We start from the raw sequence: 17496 nt of genomic DNA, 5'->3' as shown, positions 1-17496 counted from the left end.
TGACGAACAGAACTCATCTCTAAGACAAACAGGCAGCGATGGGTCTGCACGAAACGAGTGCTCTTTCATCATTGAAATTTTATTGGTATCTAGCAATATTATTGAGAACTAACAGACAATAATGCCAAGGAAATTATAGGGGATGTTATTTGTAGTAATTAGGATATAAATGTGAAGAAAGTAAAGTGGACGAACTGATAACTTGCCGCCGGCAGGGACCGAACCTAAGACCTTCGAATAACGCGTCCGATGCTCTACCACTGAGCCACGGCGGCGGTCATCCCCCCCGTCCACTTCATGTGGTATATATGTTAATTTAAACCTGGGAGCGGTAATACATATTCACACGGAAGTGAAAAAGATAAAAAGAAAACAAAATGCTTTCACACAAAGAAAGAACAAACCACGACGCAGTGAAACAACTAAAATAACTTTTCGCATACTCAAAAGCGACCCACGTGAGACTGTTTCCAAGCTTGACCGAAGATTTGTGCCGCAATGTTTTAGATAAAAGAAGTATGCAACAAATTTACATATATATAAACGAAGTAAGACCTACTTATTTGTATTCATGCTCTAGATATTATCTATAAAGCCTAAGTGCGTCAAACAATATAGACATGCTTTTAAAAATACTTTGAGGACGCTTGAGTTTCGCCTTCAAGAGCTATAGTACGCGATAGCGTAATCGGGCCCCGTGCGCATCGCCTTCTCAACTGCTAGCCTGGCTTCGGTTCTCGGTGCATGCCTCAACCGTCCCGCAAGGAAACTAACGTCTGTGCGCGTAACATTAGTCGTTTGAAACTCTCCTAGAATGCCTACTGCAAGTACAGTTGCGCAGTGCCCACTATGCCATAATTGTTCCTTCTGCGAATCGGCGGAGGGCCCACTAGGCGTCCCTAAGGGAACATGCGAACCTACGCAGCCGCTCACGTGGTTGATGCTTTTGCTGATGATCATGATCAAATATATCTGAGTGCTTTGTAAAGCGTGGGCCTTTAAAAACCCACTCGTTGCACAATTCACATGTTTTGACGCCTGGCGCGATTTTACGCTTCTGCAACGGTGACTCCTTCCACTACATGACATTCATATAGCGTTTTCCTTTTTCGAAGCTACTTCAAGCAATTGCTTGCCTCTGTGGTAGCACACGTGCTTGCCACGCAGAAGGCCTCGGTTCGATTGTCACTCGAAACAAAGTTGTTTATTATTTATTTTATTTGCACCTATCTCGATTTTTCGGTCGCGGATCACAACCAACGACGCCGACACCGGAGTTTCTGCGAAACGAGCCCTTCAACACTATCGCGTTAATAGAAAGTGATCCATAGTGGTAGCTTAGCATAGAGGAAAAAGAAACGTGGTATACTTTAGCAGCTAAGTCGTTTGTAAGCTAAACATGAGGATGCGGGTTCAATTCGCAGCCCCGGCAGCCATATACCGTTGGAGGAGGTGAAATGCAAAAACACTCATGTACAGTACGGTCCACTGTTGAAGGGAACACACGAATGAGCAACTTTTATTTTGTTGGCCCCCTAACGGCTAGTGGAAGCGGAAAGATTGTCGTGGATGTTACTAGTCTATCAAAAGAGGTCGGAACTGTTAACTACCAGTAGTATTATGCAAATTTAAGCCATTATTCTTTTGTAGCAGAGCGAAATCCGAACATACCCGAAACGCAAGTGTTCCCTTTAACGGTGGATCCGTCTGTACTTACGCTTAGGTACATGTTAAAGTGCCCCAAGTGGTCAAACGTAATCCGAAGTCCCTAACTACGGCGTGCCTTACAATAATATCGTGGTTCGGGAACGTGAAAGCTTAGAATTAAATCTTTACTGGTAATTGTTCAAACATGAGGGTTCATCTTCATGGAGGATGACTGAGAGCTGACTTAAGCAGGTGCTCCTTGTATTCTTGATATGTCAAACATTAACGATAAGACGATTTTCTTTCTCAACGGCGCTATACTCTCCGTAAGCAAGGAAAGAGAAGAGAGGGGTAAGAGAGGGAGGTTAACCTGTTAAATAACCGGCATGCTACATTGAACTTGGTGAAGTTGCGTCATACACTTGCACTCGCGACAGCACGACGAAAAATTCGACTATGCTCCACTGGCTAACGGACATGCTCAATTTGATCTGATAGATGCAACGACCTACGTGCCACCCAAATAGATTCTTCTACTGGAAGTACTCCTGACATTGTTCTCCACTCGAGCTGATTAAATATAACGATATACATAGACCCACTCCACTTGTGAAGAAAACATCAGTGAATTCAGTTCTTAGTTTTGATTCTGACCAACAAGCTTCCTATCGATCCCAACGAGTACTCGTCACCATTAGCAAATAGACTAACACGACATGCCAAAGGACATTTTTTTAAACTCAGTACTAGCAAGAATCGATTCGTTTATGAAGTGTTTATTGCCTAGAACAACAACATGGAACAGACTAAAGCATGCACGATACAATCACTTACGTAAACTGTTTGAGGTATTACGCGTGCTCTTTGTTTAGGCTAAGCTGCCGCAGTATACTTGTGGTACCATGTTTTCCAATCCATACCCTGTTCAACCTTACGCCGTTTGATTCTACTATTTCTCTCTGCTGCTTTCTCAGAAGACAGCGTTAAAATCCCGGTTGTTGCTTAAAATGAACCAGGAACACTTGCGATGTTTGTTCAACCCGCCAGCGATCGGAGAAGAAATCGACTGGTTGAAACGTGGGCCGACGCTACAGTAAAGTGCCTCAAGAGGCAGCGCGTACTGTAGAAATCCACTCCTCAATTGGGTTTACAGTCGGCAAGCTCAAACACCGACGAGGACGAAAGGAAAAAAAGAAAGCCACTAGAGAGAAAAAAGAATGCGCATTTTGCAAGCAAGATACGTATAAATCTCTGCACGATCAATTCGTGCTACATACAGGGCACTCAAAGGAAACAGTATCAAGCAAAAACAACGCCTGAGGGGTTTGGAGGTATGAATGGCCGGAATCCCATCATAAACAACATAATCAAAAGCTTGAAAGGAATGAGCGTGGTGTCTCGGGTATGCTAACGCGGATTGAAATCGGAAAAGCCACGCGAACGTTCAGGCATGAAGTGGAAAGCAGCACCGGGATTTTTAAACCCGCGATTGACGTCAAAGACACAACTTGAGAGAAGTTATAAATGAACGAGAGAGAGAAAAAGAGGAAGAAAAAAAAGAGCCCTCAGACGCAAAAATCTGGCTGTGTGAGGAAAGTATTGAGGGGAAAAGCGAAACGTTTCTACAGCGGGAGTTTTGCGAGATCCACTTTAAAGCTGACAGCGTGACAAATCTAGGCTTCCCATTGTTTGATTCGCCGATAGCGGCTTCCAGTTTGAGCCACAATATTCCCGCGGAAAAGGCCTCAACAGGAAACGCCATAGAATGTAATAAAGAAAAAGTGGCTCGAACGTCCTTTTCAAAAAAAAAAGGAAAAAGAAAAAAAAAAGCAAGGTTGTGCAAATGAATAGGGAGAAAAAAGAGAGCTTAGAAAACGCTAGTGTGCAACAGAAATAGGCAAAATGAATTGCACAATACCTACAGTGACAATGCCGACGGCATATTGAGTTGTTTTTTTCCGGGTCTTCTTTCTGTCATACGTTGAAGAGGTCGAAAACATAAAAAACGACATCATCGAGGATAGGCAGATTTGAATAAAGCCGTCACGTATAGCAATGCTTAAGAAAATATTCCGAGAATTTTTACCGAAACTGCTCGTCGTAACAGGTGTGTGTGTGTGTGTGTGTGTGTGTGTGTGTGTGTGTGTGTGTGTGTGTGTGTGTGTGTGTGTGCGTGTGTGTGTGCGTGTGTGTGTGCGTGTGTGTGTGTGTGTGTGTGTGTGTGTGTGTGTGTGTGTGTGTGTGTGTGTGTGTGTGTGTGTGTGTGTGTGTGTGTGTGTGTGTGTGTTGTACGCTAACATTACGTATGTATGTTTTTAGTCGGCAAAGGAAAGCTCTCCGAAAAGTAATCCCAAACGTTTCGAAAATTTTCAAAAGGCACAGTTCGTTAATTTCACTTCGTTCGGGCTCTTTTTACTTCTTTACAGCGAAGAGCGTATTAGTTTCCCTAGGAAACCCTTCACGGAAGTTAACCGGTCTCGCTTTCTCAAAACACGATTTAAGAAAGCTCCTCGGGCGAAAAATCCCCACTTTTTTTTCCAACTCGTCAAAGAGCGTGGATCTCTTTTTCCACACTTTAATGACCCTCTTGTACAAACATTTTTCGTGATGGATCTTGCGCTTCTACTTGCTGCATAGTACGACCAGAACTTTTGCAGAAAGTTCTATGCCGTCAGTATGAAAAGCATGAAATCAGGGAGAACGGAGCTATTCACTCTGGTAATATCGCTGAACGAAAAGGCTGAGTTTTGGGAATGCTTTTTTTAACGGCCAAGGTAGTAATGACACTGGAAGTGCTTGAAGAGCTTATATGCCGCTGTGCACCGATTTCTGAGAAAGGCAGTCGCGAAGGTCATACTCTGAGGTAATAAGGGGAATGTTATGGGACGACAGGCAGGCAAATTTGGTAGGGTGTGTATGTAAGTGTACGTGGCTGTGCATGTGTGCATAATAAAACTTTAAAAAATTTCTAAACCCTTGCTATCGGCCTTCTTACAGGCCTTGTATGAAACGCTCACAAAGTTCTCCCGCTTCCCTAGAAAAACCAAAATTATCAAAGACTCTACAATTCAATGAAATAGGGGCCGCATCATGTTAGTTGCAGAATACTCATCTTTACTCTTTTATAGTTACAGGCTTGATAGGATGTACTCACCCTATTTTTGAACACTGAACTGTGCAAGGCATACTGCTAATGTTTCTTTGAAGTAGGAAACATGTTAATGGCGAACAGAGAGTGTTGAAGTTGCGTACGTTAGTTGCAGCCGTTGCAAGAAAACGTACTTGCATAAGCGTTGCCCGCAGCAAGCCACGCCCTTATGCGATGTGTTTCACGAAGTACTAAAACGAGAGTGCAAGACAGCAAGCTTTAATTGAGTGAAAATTGGGTAAAGGCACGAGTAAAGCCTGGCAGAATTTTTACGTTTATGGCCTAATTGGAAGAGGCCTAATTAACGGGCCCCATTTTTTCTTTGAGTTTTCTGTTGCCGTATGTTTTACGACATTAGTAGGTTTGTATTTTTCCGCGCACTCGAGTTGAATCAAACGAGGCAATAAACAGGCGCGATCTATTAATGGCTGAAAGGGCGCGACTTGACACGAACTAAAGAAATATGTTTAATCGAAGTTCAAAGCATGCGGGTCAATTTGCAGCCTTTGAAAGTATTTAGCTACGCAAGAGCTCAGGATTTTAGTGCGAGATTGAGGGCCACAATATTCAGCATCGCTGCCGTGGCACAACTCCAAATTCCACTCGGAAAGAACTTAGACAACAAGGGATGAATGCTTAGAACAGATTTGCGCTCGAAGTGCCAGCGAATGTTTCACAATTTGCCGAGGGAAGCGTGTTTCACCGAGGCAGGGTTCTCCCCAGAAATTCTGTAGGGGTGGACATATTGAAAGCGGGGATGGGTGGGGTGAGGGGGGGGGGGGGGTGAAGGGTGAGCTATTAAGTTTAGGAACTTCAAGTTTTCAATCATCCCGTTTTCAATACACGTCCACAATTCATTTCTGGCCGCGCATCTGTGGCGTCTATGACGCACATAGAAAACGGAAGCAAGGGCGCATTGTGTTCAGCGTTGGCACTATAGTTGGCGATCTTTGAACTACGACGCCACCTGTTCGGACTCCTTTTTACATAACCAGGTGGCGGGAGGCACGGCTCGATGGCGTTGTGCGCGCACAGTCGCTGATTATTGGTTCCTTAGGCGCGCATTTCAGTGGTCAATCGAAGAGGTGGGCGGTCTATCGATAGCGGTGGGCAGTGAACCAGAGCAGTGGGCGGTGAAGCGGAGCGGTGGGCGGCATTTCTACCGCCGCCTGCCATGGGGAGAACCCTGAACCAAAGCTATATTTCCTAGAACTACGCAAAAACTAAATCTTTGTTCTTATTTGATTTTTGTAATTGCTTTCATGTGTTAAAAGGACGTCCGTAGTTGTGTTAAAAGGACGTCCGTAGCACTCGGCGAACTTAATGTACCCCCTTTTAATATGAGTCGGGCCAAGCCTCACATATGTTCGAATATAGAGAAATGGTTCTTTCAATGTTGTTATGCATTCTACATTTAAATACAAACGACATATTGTCTCGTTGTTCTATACTATATATTCTATGTCTGTTGTATTTTTTTGTTTTTTTATCTGCTATTTCTAAATTTTTTCTATGTAATTGTCATCCACGATCGAAACTGTGATTTACATGGCTGTATTTCTATAATTACATTTCTGTAAATGGCCTCAATACTAGCCTTCGGCTAAGGGTACATACAGTGTTTGCAATCGATCTGTACTTATTTCATGTGAATTAACTTGAAACTTCAAACTTCAAAAACAGGTGGATGATTACAGCCTCTGCAGAACATTAAGAATGCAAGAATTTCAAAATATTATGGGACACGTTTCATGAACCGCGCAATACTTTTAATCCTCTTCGGAAACAAAACTAGACGAGACAGGAATTATTCAAGTGTTCTGGTGAGGTGAATTGTGAAGTTGAATTACTGCGTTTGAGACGTTTCTTACCACGAGCTCGTAATTGTTAAAGTGGCAAAAGGTTTCAAAGGAACTAGTCATATAAGGTCAACGCTTTAATCTCTTCTTACCTATACTGTAGCGATTTCGCTACATACAGAACCAGAGCTCGTGAATGTTAACTGGACACTCAGGAGAGAAAATTAATTTTCGACGTCATGTATTGTCATCTGGCAATGACCCGTCAGTTTGTCGCCATTTATGAGTTAGGAGAAAAAGAATTGCGCCTGGCGCTTTAAAGGTGGATGAGCGCTGCCAAATTTCGTGCGGCAGTATCCATGCAGCTGCATCAACTTAAATCGATATGCCTTTAGTATTGAATACCTCGCAGGCTGCCATAAAGGCAAATACCGGTGAACCTGCCAAGTTTGGGTCTGTTTAGTGCGAAAACATGCAAACGTAAAGACGCGGTTTCCTTCTAGAAGCCCGTTTTAGTTGTTTTGTTTTTGTTAATATGGTCTACAAACTTCACTGCGATAGTGAAGTGGTGTAAGAGTACGTACGGAAGTTCTTAGCTCACACACGTGCCTCTGCAGTTGCGATTCCGATACTTTTCGTTAGGCTAGGAATCCAGGCTGCTGTGTTCTAGTGGCAATGGTGCTCGACTGCGGACCTGAAGGTCGCGGGATCGAAACCCGCCCGCGGCGGCCGCATATTCGATGGACCCGAGAATTCTTGAGACCCGTGTACTTAGATTTAGGTGCACGGTAAAGAACTCCGGGTCGTCGAAATGTCCGGAGCCCCCCCCCCCCCCTCCCCCACGGCGCTCCTCATAATCATATCGTGGTTTTGGGATGTTAAACCCCAACAATTGTTCACTATTAAATATGAAGGCTCTAAGGGATTTCAGCTGTAAAGCTTGCTAATGAATAATTACGGGCTCCTTTCCACCGCGACCGCGCCGGCCATCGTTGGATCGTGGATATTCTTCTGCACGTATCGATCCCATCCATTAGGGTTTATTGCCTTAATTAGTCTTGTTTACCGCGAAAGTCGGATGAATTATTTGACGGGGCAACCTTTGAGTATAATACCTCGAGCTGCAAATAAGCTGGCGCTTATCTCTTCATTAACACACCCGCTCCGTGTTTAGTGCGTAAGGTCGAAGTGGTCAGCAGCCACACGGCGCCTCGCGTGACATTTATTGTACCGGTTCTGATGAAGTAAACCACGCTTTTACGGGCCCGCTCCTAAGACGAAGATCAAGGCCACATTTGCTATCCTTATTCGGCTATATTTAGAACGCAAATAATAGTTTTATAATGCGCCAGCTTTACAGTTATGGATAAAATTTACAAGGTTGAGGGGAAAGCGTTGAATTGCGGTGCCGTGTAGAAGCAGATCTTTGACTAAAATCTTGCAGTTTTCACAAACATTCTGGCATGCTGTGAAGTAATCTGTAAATTTGAGCTAGGAAGTTTACAAATTCGTAGCTCTGCTTCAAAAGCAGGCCTAACAACATCTAATGCTCGCAAATTTCGTGTTTCAAAGTGAAGTTTACGAAAGAATGTTGCAAACGCGTACACGTGATGTCACAAGATTACCGCTCACAATGAAGTAATACTTTTGGCTGAATAAAGCAGTGCAATGTATAGCAAGCCAATGTTCTCCACTTTCGACGCACTATTAGGTTTGATTTAAAGAATTTCTGAGCTAAATCTGCCGAGTGCCCTCGGTGCTTTGCATCTAATTCAAAGTATTTTTGCTTTCACGTGTGGCAACTGAACTGAACGCGTGGCCTAACGGAAGGGGGCCGTGTTCATGTGTTTTGTCAATAGGAGCCAAACTAAAAAAGAAACATATAATTTGAAAGTCCGTTCGGAGTGTTACAAAAAAAAAGAAGTGACATTTCCGCCGTCAAGCCGGGAATCAGTGTTTCCATGATTGGCCAACCTCGTGACTAATGTATCTATCTGAGACGGCTGGTGCCATTCAAGGCAGCAAAATAAAGATAGCCGGAATAGTTTCACAGTGCTGATCTGCTCGAAGTCGGGAAAAAAAATACAATAGCACAGATTGAATAAAAATACAGCCTTGAAGACAGATCAGCGATCAGCAGCTTCCGGTGCTGATCGGGTAACAAATCTTCCCTACCCAAAGAGAGACAGAAACAAAACCTACGCTTTCGGATGGAAGATATATTGACGTTCGATCGGGAAAAGAATAAGAGGGAAAAAAGAGAGAGCATCTACGGAATTTGGCGATTCGGTAGTTTTGTTTAGGAATTTAAACCGTGCTGCTGGACGAGATGTGTCCATTCAGTGATATTGTGGGATCAACCTTGTGGCAGAAAAAGAACAACAAAACAAAACAAGAGCCTCGTATAAAATTCACAACGCTAAAAAACAATCAAGCCAAAATACAAGAACACCCGCGCACTTAGGTTTGAAGTAAATTAAAAAAAAACGAAAGTAGCCAAAATGCAACCGGAGTTCAGTACTGTACGGCGAGCCTTATGATTATATCGGGTTGTCAGCACGCAAAACCGCCGTATTCCACAAGTCGTACTAAAGTGCAGGTAAATTGTTGAAATAACAAAGGAAGCGGAGATCACTTCAACGCAGCTCTTCCATTGTGTTTGTGACAGGTAATTAGCGCCAGTTGACGGTGTCTGCATTGAGAGGAGACCTACCTGCCTGTTTCTGACAAAGTGCAGAAGAACAAAAAGGCGGCAGCAGAAGTTAATGAGACACTCGCACATGTAGAAGAGGGCAAGCGGACTTTATCGAAGTGTGACGCGATTTATACGCTTAAAGAGCACTCGCAGGCAATGTACCCCCGCTTACGGAGTGCTAAATCACAGGAAGATTACACCGACTCTTATGTTATGGCGCAGACAAATTTAATTAATGAGGAGAACCGGGACTTTCAGTGACAGTTTTATGCACAACGAACTTATACATTAGCGAACAGTAATATTATTATAGACGAATAATCTGTAGTCATATATCGGCATATTAGTTTCCGTTCGTGTCGCTTGAGTCTGCGTTCTGCGCGCTCGGCGCTGTTAATGAAGAGCTTTGCTGGCTACAAAGCCCAGTATAGATTTGGCTAAGAACTTGACTTCACCCAATTAATGACGTGCCTGGAACTGCTACGACTGCTAACGAATGCAAGTTCTCATTGCAATCTTAATCAAACAGGCAATCAGCCTACACCACTGGCTTTTCACTATGACCTTTTAAGGAACATACAGCACCCGGCTTAAATTTAAAAAAAAAAAAAAACAGTAGGGCCATGCATATACAGCACCTCTTTTGTAATAGCGATTAATTGCGTACGAAGGGCAGAAGGAGAAACTGCCAGGCTAAACCCGCCTTGTACGAAATGCCGGAACCCATAAACGAGAATTAATTAGGACGGTGGCTTAAATAATGTCGCGCCCAGCTGCATTGTTGCGTTGCAGTTGGGAAATAGAGAGGCGAATGGACGAACAGAGTAAGACGCACACGCCGGCAGGCTCATGCTGAATGTAGTAATTCCCGGCTAGTCATGTAGGCATGTTACACACAGAAAAAAAGAAACAAAACAATAGATTTTTTTCGTATCAGAATGGCACAACATTCAAGCCGCTTTAGCTCGCATACAGCTTCGTTGATGTCGAAAGAGGCAGTGGAGTAGAAGTTTATTTTCCCGTAATCTAATGCATGCAAGGACTGCACGCGGCCCTCGGTCATTTCAACGAGCAATTGAATGCATTATTGTTTCTATAGCAAATGAATAAGTTTTAATGATTGCGAGACTAGTCAAATTAATTGGAATAACGTTGCTTCGCTGCGGGTGATCTTGAGAAGGAATTCCTGTAGGCGTGGGTCCGGTGAATACAAATGAGTTGTCAAAGCCCGGCTAATCCTAAAGCAGAAGTGTCATGCAACGAGGTTTTCTGCTGCATCTGTTCCGACAACAGCCCAGGCAAGCACGGAACTCATTGGTGAGACAAGCGAGCAGTCTCAATGTTTCCGGCACTTTTACAATGACAGGGTCAGCCATTTTCATAGAATGTCATGTCTGCTCTCGACAGTTAGTTATATGTAGTTAGCATGCGTGGTTAGGCGAACACGATAATGAGGTATTTCGACTAAAACATTGATTTTAGGTTAGAGGGCACTGCGGTCATTTTCATTTACTGGCTGCATATTGTTTCCTACAAACCAGTGAAGTTAATCTCCGCGCTGACCTGAGTTCCTGGTTCCCGTTTCGTTACGAAAGTCTACCAAAACTGTAATTTCATGACGGGCAATGCATTGTGATATGCGTGTCTTGAACAGCTGACCGGAACACGCCAGCAGGAAGAGACATTGAAATTCTGGAGGTAATTGCTGCGAATGGCGTTGTCATTCCATGCGAAGAGAAACGTTAGATTCGTGACTATTGAAAGAACCACCAGAGGCTACTTCCGCGCATTATTTTTGACGACGAATCCGCACTGCGAAAATCTTGCTCCTGGCTGAAGCTGTCGCCAGAATAATGCATGTAATGGTGTTCATTCGCTTCACGCCACAACTGAAGGAGTAGAAAATAAGCGCTCTTGGTGGCAAGTCTATGCAGAGAGAATAGCCTCATTTCCCAACGTTCGTAACCATTTATACATCATTTTATTACCCTCGCGTCACTTCCCGTTAGCCCTTACTACGAGTGCCACTAAGGGACCGACGTTGGCTAATGCCAGCAGCATGCACCGTTAGTGAGTTGGTGAGTTAGTAAGCGTGCTTGTGCAACTTCTTTAATGAAATCAGCACTTTCACAAGAAGCATGGGAAGTGCTGTACATTACGGATCGTCGAGCCCGGAGATGGCGTGATTGCGAAACGCTACGCAGAAGAAAGGTGTTGTGGCTTGAAAAACCGAATTAGCCGAAGTTGCGTGTACACTTCCCTCGCTCGTTACCTTTTACGCCCTCAGGAGTGGGTTTCGTGAACAAGTTTATCAAGCACGTGCAGTGAAATACTCAAGCTGTAACCATTCTAGGCTTCCGTAACATGCGTAACAGACTGGGAATACTTTCTCGAGTGTTTCGACGTGCCGGAGTTGCTCACCATCCGTAAGTCGATAAAAGTGTCGCATAATTGACGGACCTAACGCATGCCTGCGTCCTTTGTGTTGGTGTTATGTAAGAGGCATGAGTTTGAGTTAAGTGGGTGAGTTGGGGGAAGGATGGCCCAAGTCTCATGGATAGAGAATAACGACGTCATGTTCTAATTATACTGGCGAATAAAAAAAAATCCTATTTCGTTCTTTATAGCATAGCCCGGTAAACGTGTCCACAAAACTGTATAGGCTGTCTGGTATGTCACAAGATTAGCGTTGGTCTGTCCGCATCAGCCGTCGGCCCAGGAGGCTGTGAAGACATTTTTTTTTGTCTTTGAGGACGACGGGTTTGTGCAAACGCCTTTGACTTGTGGTGCAGCCCCGCGCATGTCAGTGAATATCCAGCTCTTTTTGAGACGAATTTTTTAAAACTCACAGATTTTAGTGGCGGCGTCCAGCGCGAAAGAAACGGCGCGGGGGAGCGTACGGAAATGCGGTCCTCAAAGGTGAACTGGCCACATGCGCATTCGCACCCGCCGTTTTCCATTAATTGACGCTCTCTCGATCTTGGTTTGTCGGCGGTCTGCCGTTTCAGATATGGCAATATGATCTTTTATGTCACTTGTCATTTTAAGTTGCCACATTTCATTGTTGGCTGGATATGAACGCGTGACCTTTGTTGTTGCCTCTGTCAGCTGAAGTGTTGCGCTGCTGAGCACGTGTATAAAGGTCCAATTCCTGGCATAGAGGAAGGAAAGAGTTAGGAGTGAGCATTGCGCAATACGATGGTAAGAAAACAGTACATTTTCCCGATAACGCGAAAGCTCCTGAATTGGTTTTCTTTCGTTCCTTCCTTCCCATCTCTCTCTCTCTTCCTCTCATCTTTTTATTCCCCTTTCCGAAAGCGTCAGTGTAGGGTAGCCAACCGGATGCACTTCTTGTTACCCTCCGTACTCTCTGCCTTATGTCTTTCCTTCCTTGCTGACTCCATCACGTCATTTCGTCTTGTTTCTCTAACGCGCCGCTGTCATTTTAAAGGCCGAACCAACCTGTGCACGTAGTTTGGAGATGGTATCCGTCGCACGTCAATATGTGCAATCGCTTGCAGAGATACGTGATTATCATTTTCCAAAAGGACACCTGTCCCTCATATCTTCGGCTCTTTTTTTGTACGTCAAGACGTACAAAAAACTCAAGAAAGGGTGCCCCGCAACAACAAGGTCTTTTCAATGCATCGATCAGGCGAATGACACATCTACTCTGTGCTTCCATTATGTTTTTGTTTTTTTCACGAAGTCGTCGAACGGCCGTCAAGACAGACGAAAGAAGAAGTTTCATCAACGCATCTTTCTCTGTTTTTACATTGGATATATTCATTGAACCTACGCACGCATCACGTCATTCGTCACTTCATGACAAGAGGGACGTGAAACGTGACTTCAGACGGAGATGCTCACATTTACCGGCTCCTTCTGACAGGCACACACCTACGACATTTGAAGCAACTGAGCGAGACGCTTGACGCTGGTGGTGAAAGTGCGACGTATCGCGCAGCACTCCTGGATAGCTGAAGGTTCTTTGTCTTTTTAAGGCGTTACAGACTTCACTGTCCGTGCTGTCTGTAAGATAAGACAATAAGTGGGCGGATCCTGAAGATCGGGCCGAGTGATGAACGGCAACTGATGTACTAGTGTACCGCATTTCCTCGGATAATACCAGCGTCCAAAATACCATCTTTAATAGCCCTACGACCGGCAGTGGCTAGCACTAGTTAGTGTCGCTTAGTTTTGCCCAAATGAAGGGCAAGTTCGACTACGTTTAGCTGATGTGGTTAGTGGAGTCTAATGTTGGTTAAAGAATGGCTAATGTGGGTTAGTGGTGTCTACTGGCGGCTAAATGATGGCTAGGGCAGAATAATGGTGCCTATCTAATGGCTGCGTTATCGGCTTGTGTTGGCTAATGATGTGTAATGTCGGATAGTGTTGCCATATATCGGTAAAGGATGTTTTTTGAGATAATTCTAAGCAATATGTAACGGTTTTACAGTACAGAGTAATTGCTTGAGTTTTTCTCCCATAACTTGGACGATATTTCGTTTGCTATAATCATCAGGGCATAAGTGTGGCCTTTTCTTTGCTTCTTGTTTTACTTTTTCAATCTCCCTGCGAGTATCCGTAGGACACTTGCGACCACGTTTGTGAAAAAAGTAACGCTTGTCGGCCACGGACGCCGCTATGAAATTTGCATACGGACGACACTGGCGCACTTCGGTTCGTATTCTGTATTAGTCTGCTCAAGTCAATTTCTTTTAATAGCGAAGCTATTTCGGGGCTAGACATATCCGTGGTATGTATCTGGTTAACACGCAGAGCACACAGCTGGTACCCCCGCAGGTTCCCTACTGGGTCACGTGGCCTTGCGGTGTGGCAAGAGTGAGGCTCGGTAGGAACAGGAAAGGGCTGCGCATCGTCGAGAGTGGCAAGAGACGGGCTCGCTCGGAGGGGGAGTTGAGGAAGGTCGTCGTACGCTCGCTCGGGTAGGGACAAGTGGTACATGCGATGGCGCCTCTGCCAACTTTTTTGGCGAGGCGGGCATGTCATGCACAGCAGTAGCGCTTGCAACGCTACTTGCGTTCCATCGCAACCTTGATAATAATACGCGTTTTGGCCGAGTGGCCGGGGTGGAATAGGCCACGGCCGCACTGTAACGCTACCATGTCTTTCCAGCGCGGCCGTGAATGAGCATATCGTCACGCGGGATCCACATGGCTTAACCTGAAGAACAAAGAAACCTTTGAAGTAAACTGCCGGGTGCACATGGCTTAACCTGAAGAACAAAGAAAGCCTTAGAGTAAACTGCCGGAATTTTAGGAGCAAAATATAATGCCTGACGAAAGGGGTGACCACAGATGTACAACAAAGCACCACTAGCACCACATAGCTTAACATAGGCTAACAAATAAGGAACAGTGCTACAACATGGAAATACTTAGAAAAGACTTGCAAAACAGAGAAATGCAACAGCCTCACGAAAGCGGACACCATCTTCGTAGTTTCGACGGCTATCTCGGAGTGGAGCTGGCTGGAGTATTTTTTATTTTTTTTTTTTTGCCTTAACGTCAGCGGGGTTTGTTTTGTAACGTTTGCTTACGATGCCCACGTTTTCAGCTGCCAAGCTTGATGCTCGTACGTCTATTTCGAGTGAACAAGCAAATGCGTGAATGCTAAAGACACGAACATCATTCAGTTTATGCTTTTCTTCACTCGTAACAGCCAACACAGTATTTTACTGATTCTATTTGCGTGCTGTTAAAGACATCTTCTTTTTGCGTGCTCTTATTGCTAACGTGAACATGAGAAATCTGGCATCGAAGTTTCATGGACTCCCCCCGCCAAAACAAAAAAAAAAAAATCGCGGCAGGTGGCGAGTTGATGCCGGAAGACATGTCTCTTTTTCCTTCCCGATATAAAATACTGAAAAGAGAGGAGAGAGAATAAATAATACGCAGGAGAAATCAAAACATGCGCGAAGCACATCTCGCAAACCATAAAAGCTCTTTTTCAAATTAATTAATTTATTTTATTATTTTATTTTGAGGCGCTCCAGATGATAAGCAACGGAAAAAGCCAAGGCACCCCGAGCAGAGAGATAAGAGACTTCCTGTGTGCCATGGTTATGGCACACGGCATTCGCAGCGCGGCGAATTTGTTCCCGTATATAACTACTGGTAGTGACTAACCACGACGTTTACGTCGATAAGGAAACCCACAACTAAAGACGAGAGATGCGCAGGAAAGAAGACTTATTGACGCTCTGCCTCTTGATGCGAAAGCTCGTGTCGCGATAACTGGCGCCATACTACGCGCGGTATAGTTAAAGTGCTTTTTCGTCTGATATCTTTTTTCTGCGGAAGTTTTTCACAGATGCGTTTAAGGAATGTGCTTTGGAGAAGAAAACTATTTTTTTTTGTCTCTTCTAGTCTAGGCCGAGCTTGGATGCGACGTTTGTGGGTTCTTATATTAATATCTGGGGTTTAACGTCCCAAAACCACGATATGATTATGAGAGACGCCGTAGTGGAGGGCTCCGGAAATTTTGACCACCTGGGGTTCTTTAACGTGCGCCTAAATCTAAGTACACGGGCCTCAAACATTTTCACCTCCATCGAAAATGCAGCCGCCGCAGCCGGGATTTGATCCGGCGACCTTCGGGTCAGCAGTCGAGCGCCATAACAACTAGACCACCGTGGCGGTTGTGGGTTCGGTCCCCTCCTTCGGTGAGTTGCATTTTTTACAGCGAAAGCTGTTATGAGCTCATTTCACCGGCCGTTTTTGGCGCCGTAGTTGTCCGCCGCCGCCGCCGCCGCCGCCGCCGGTGTCCGTAACCACTATCGCTCGAAATAAGAAAAAAAAATACGAAATAAGAAAAAAATTCCAGGATGGAACGAGGTTCGAACCTGGGCCCTCTGCGTGGGAGCCCAGTATTCAACCTCTGAGCCATGCCAGTGCTTGAAACTGCTTTGCAAAAAGGTCCTATAGAGGCTTCATGTCGGGAAGGAACCACATTAACATATGCAATATAGCGTGGTAGAAGAGTAAAATAAACACCAAGCGTCGCACAACGCGAATTGTGTAATCAGGCGTCACACAATGCGAATTGCGTAACGAGAAGGTTGTTGAATGCTTCCAACCCATTACAAAGGGCTCCGCCATAATTCTTCATCGTCATCAGGCACAGCATCAACAAAGTGCGCATAATGCCTTACATGCGTTTAGCAGGTACCACGGCTCTCCGTAGAATGAAGAAAAATGGCATAATGCCTGCTTTCCTACTTCTCAAAAATTGCAATAATTTATAGCATAGTGGGTTCCTCGCAAGTGCACTTGTATTAGTTGCCAAGGAAGCCCATATGCGCATGATCCATTTTCTCGGGGTCTCAGTAAAGTTCTTCCCCCCCGTCTCTCTCGCACGTCCACGTATGTTATACAGTATTGCGGGAGAGGGACATAGCGACCGGGCGTCACCTAATGCAAATTACATAACTGGTGGGCCGTTTAAAGCTTCCAACCCATTACAATGGGTTGAGCCATAATTCTTCATCGTCATCAGTCGTCGCGTCAACAAAGTGCACAAAATGCTTACAAACGTGTAGCTGGTGTCTCGCTTCTCCGCAGAATGACGGATAATGGCTTAGTAGGTGCTTCCGAACTTCATAAAAATTGTGACTTATGGCGTAGTGGGTACCTTGCTAGTGTACTTGTATTAGTAGCCCCAAGAGAGCTTACAACGGTGCTTTAGAAACGCCGCACTTCCAGCTTTCGCTGTGACTGTGCTGCGGTTTCAGCGCAGGCCTGGGGTTTTTTCGTTCACTTTCATTTGTACCTATTTCATAGCTGCTATATTTAAATTAAATACTCCAAACAACATGCCCTGCGCTTTGCGTAGCTTGGTATGTTCTTTGGTATGTTCTGGTATGTAAAGATATGGAAAGGTAGCGTGCTTGAGAGCCGGTTATCCCGACGTCATGAAATGAATGTTGATCTAACGAACAAACATGAAAATAAACGGAAAATAAATAATCAAATGCGCCGTGTAAACATGTGAGCGCCAGCGTACATTGTCTCTCAAGATTGTCTAACAGAAAAAAGGCCCATCGACACATTTCACTTATTTCGTTTGCGTACGTGGTACAGCTTGTATCTCAGTTTTTTTAAATGCGAAGCATTTCTTAGCGAACCTCTGGCACTTTGAGCGTTTCTATCTATCTATCTATCTATCTATCTATCTATCTATCT

General features: G+C 44.6%; 1 protein-coding gene across 4 annotated transcripts in view; it reads right to left on the bottom strand.

The window, feature by feature from the left end:
* LOC119393991 (dopamine D2-like receptor) overlaps positions 1-17496 on the bottom strand; it is a 387243-nt gene that overhangs the window by 27789 nt on the left and 341958 nt on the right. The gene's annotated exons all lie outside the window — the stretch shown is intronic.

This window comes from Rhipicephalus sanguineus, chromosome 5, assembly GCF_013339695.2.
Source record: "Rhipicephalus sanguineus isolate Rsan-2018 chromosome 5, BIME_Rsan_1.4, whole genome shotgun sequence".
Lineage (NCBI taxonomy): Eukaryota > Metazoa > Arthropoda > Arachnida > Ixodida > Ixodidae > Rhipicephalus > Rhipicephalus sanguineus.
This window is presented reverse-complemented; position numbering and strand designations above follow the sequence as displayed.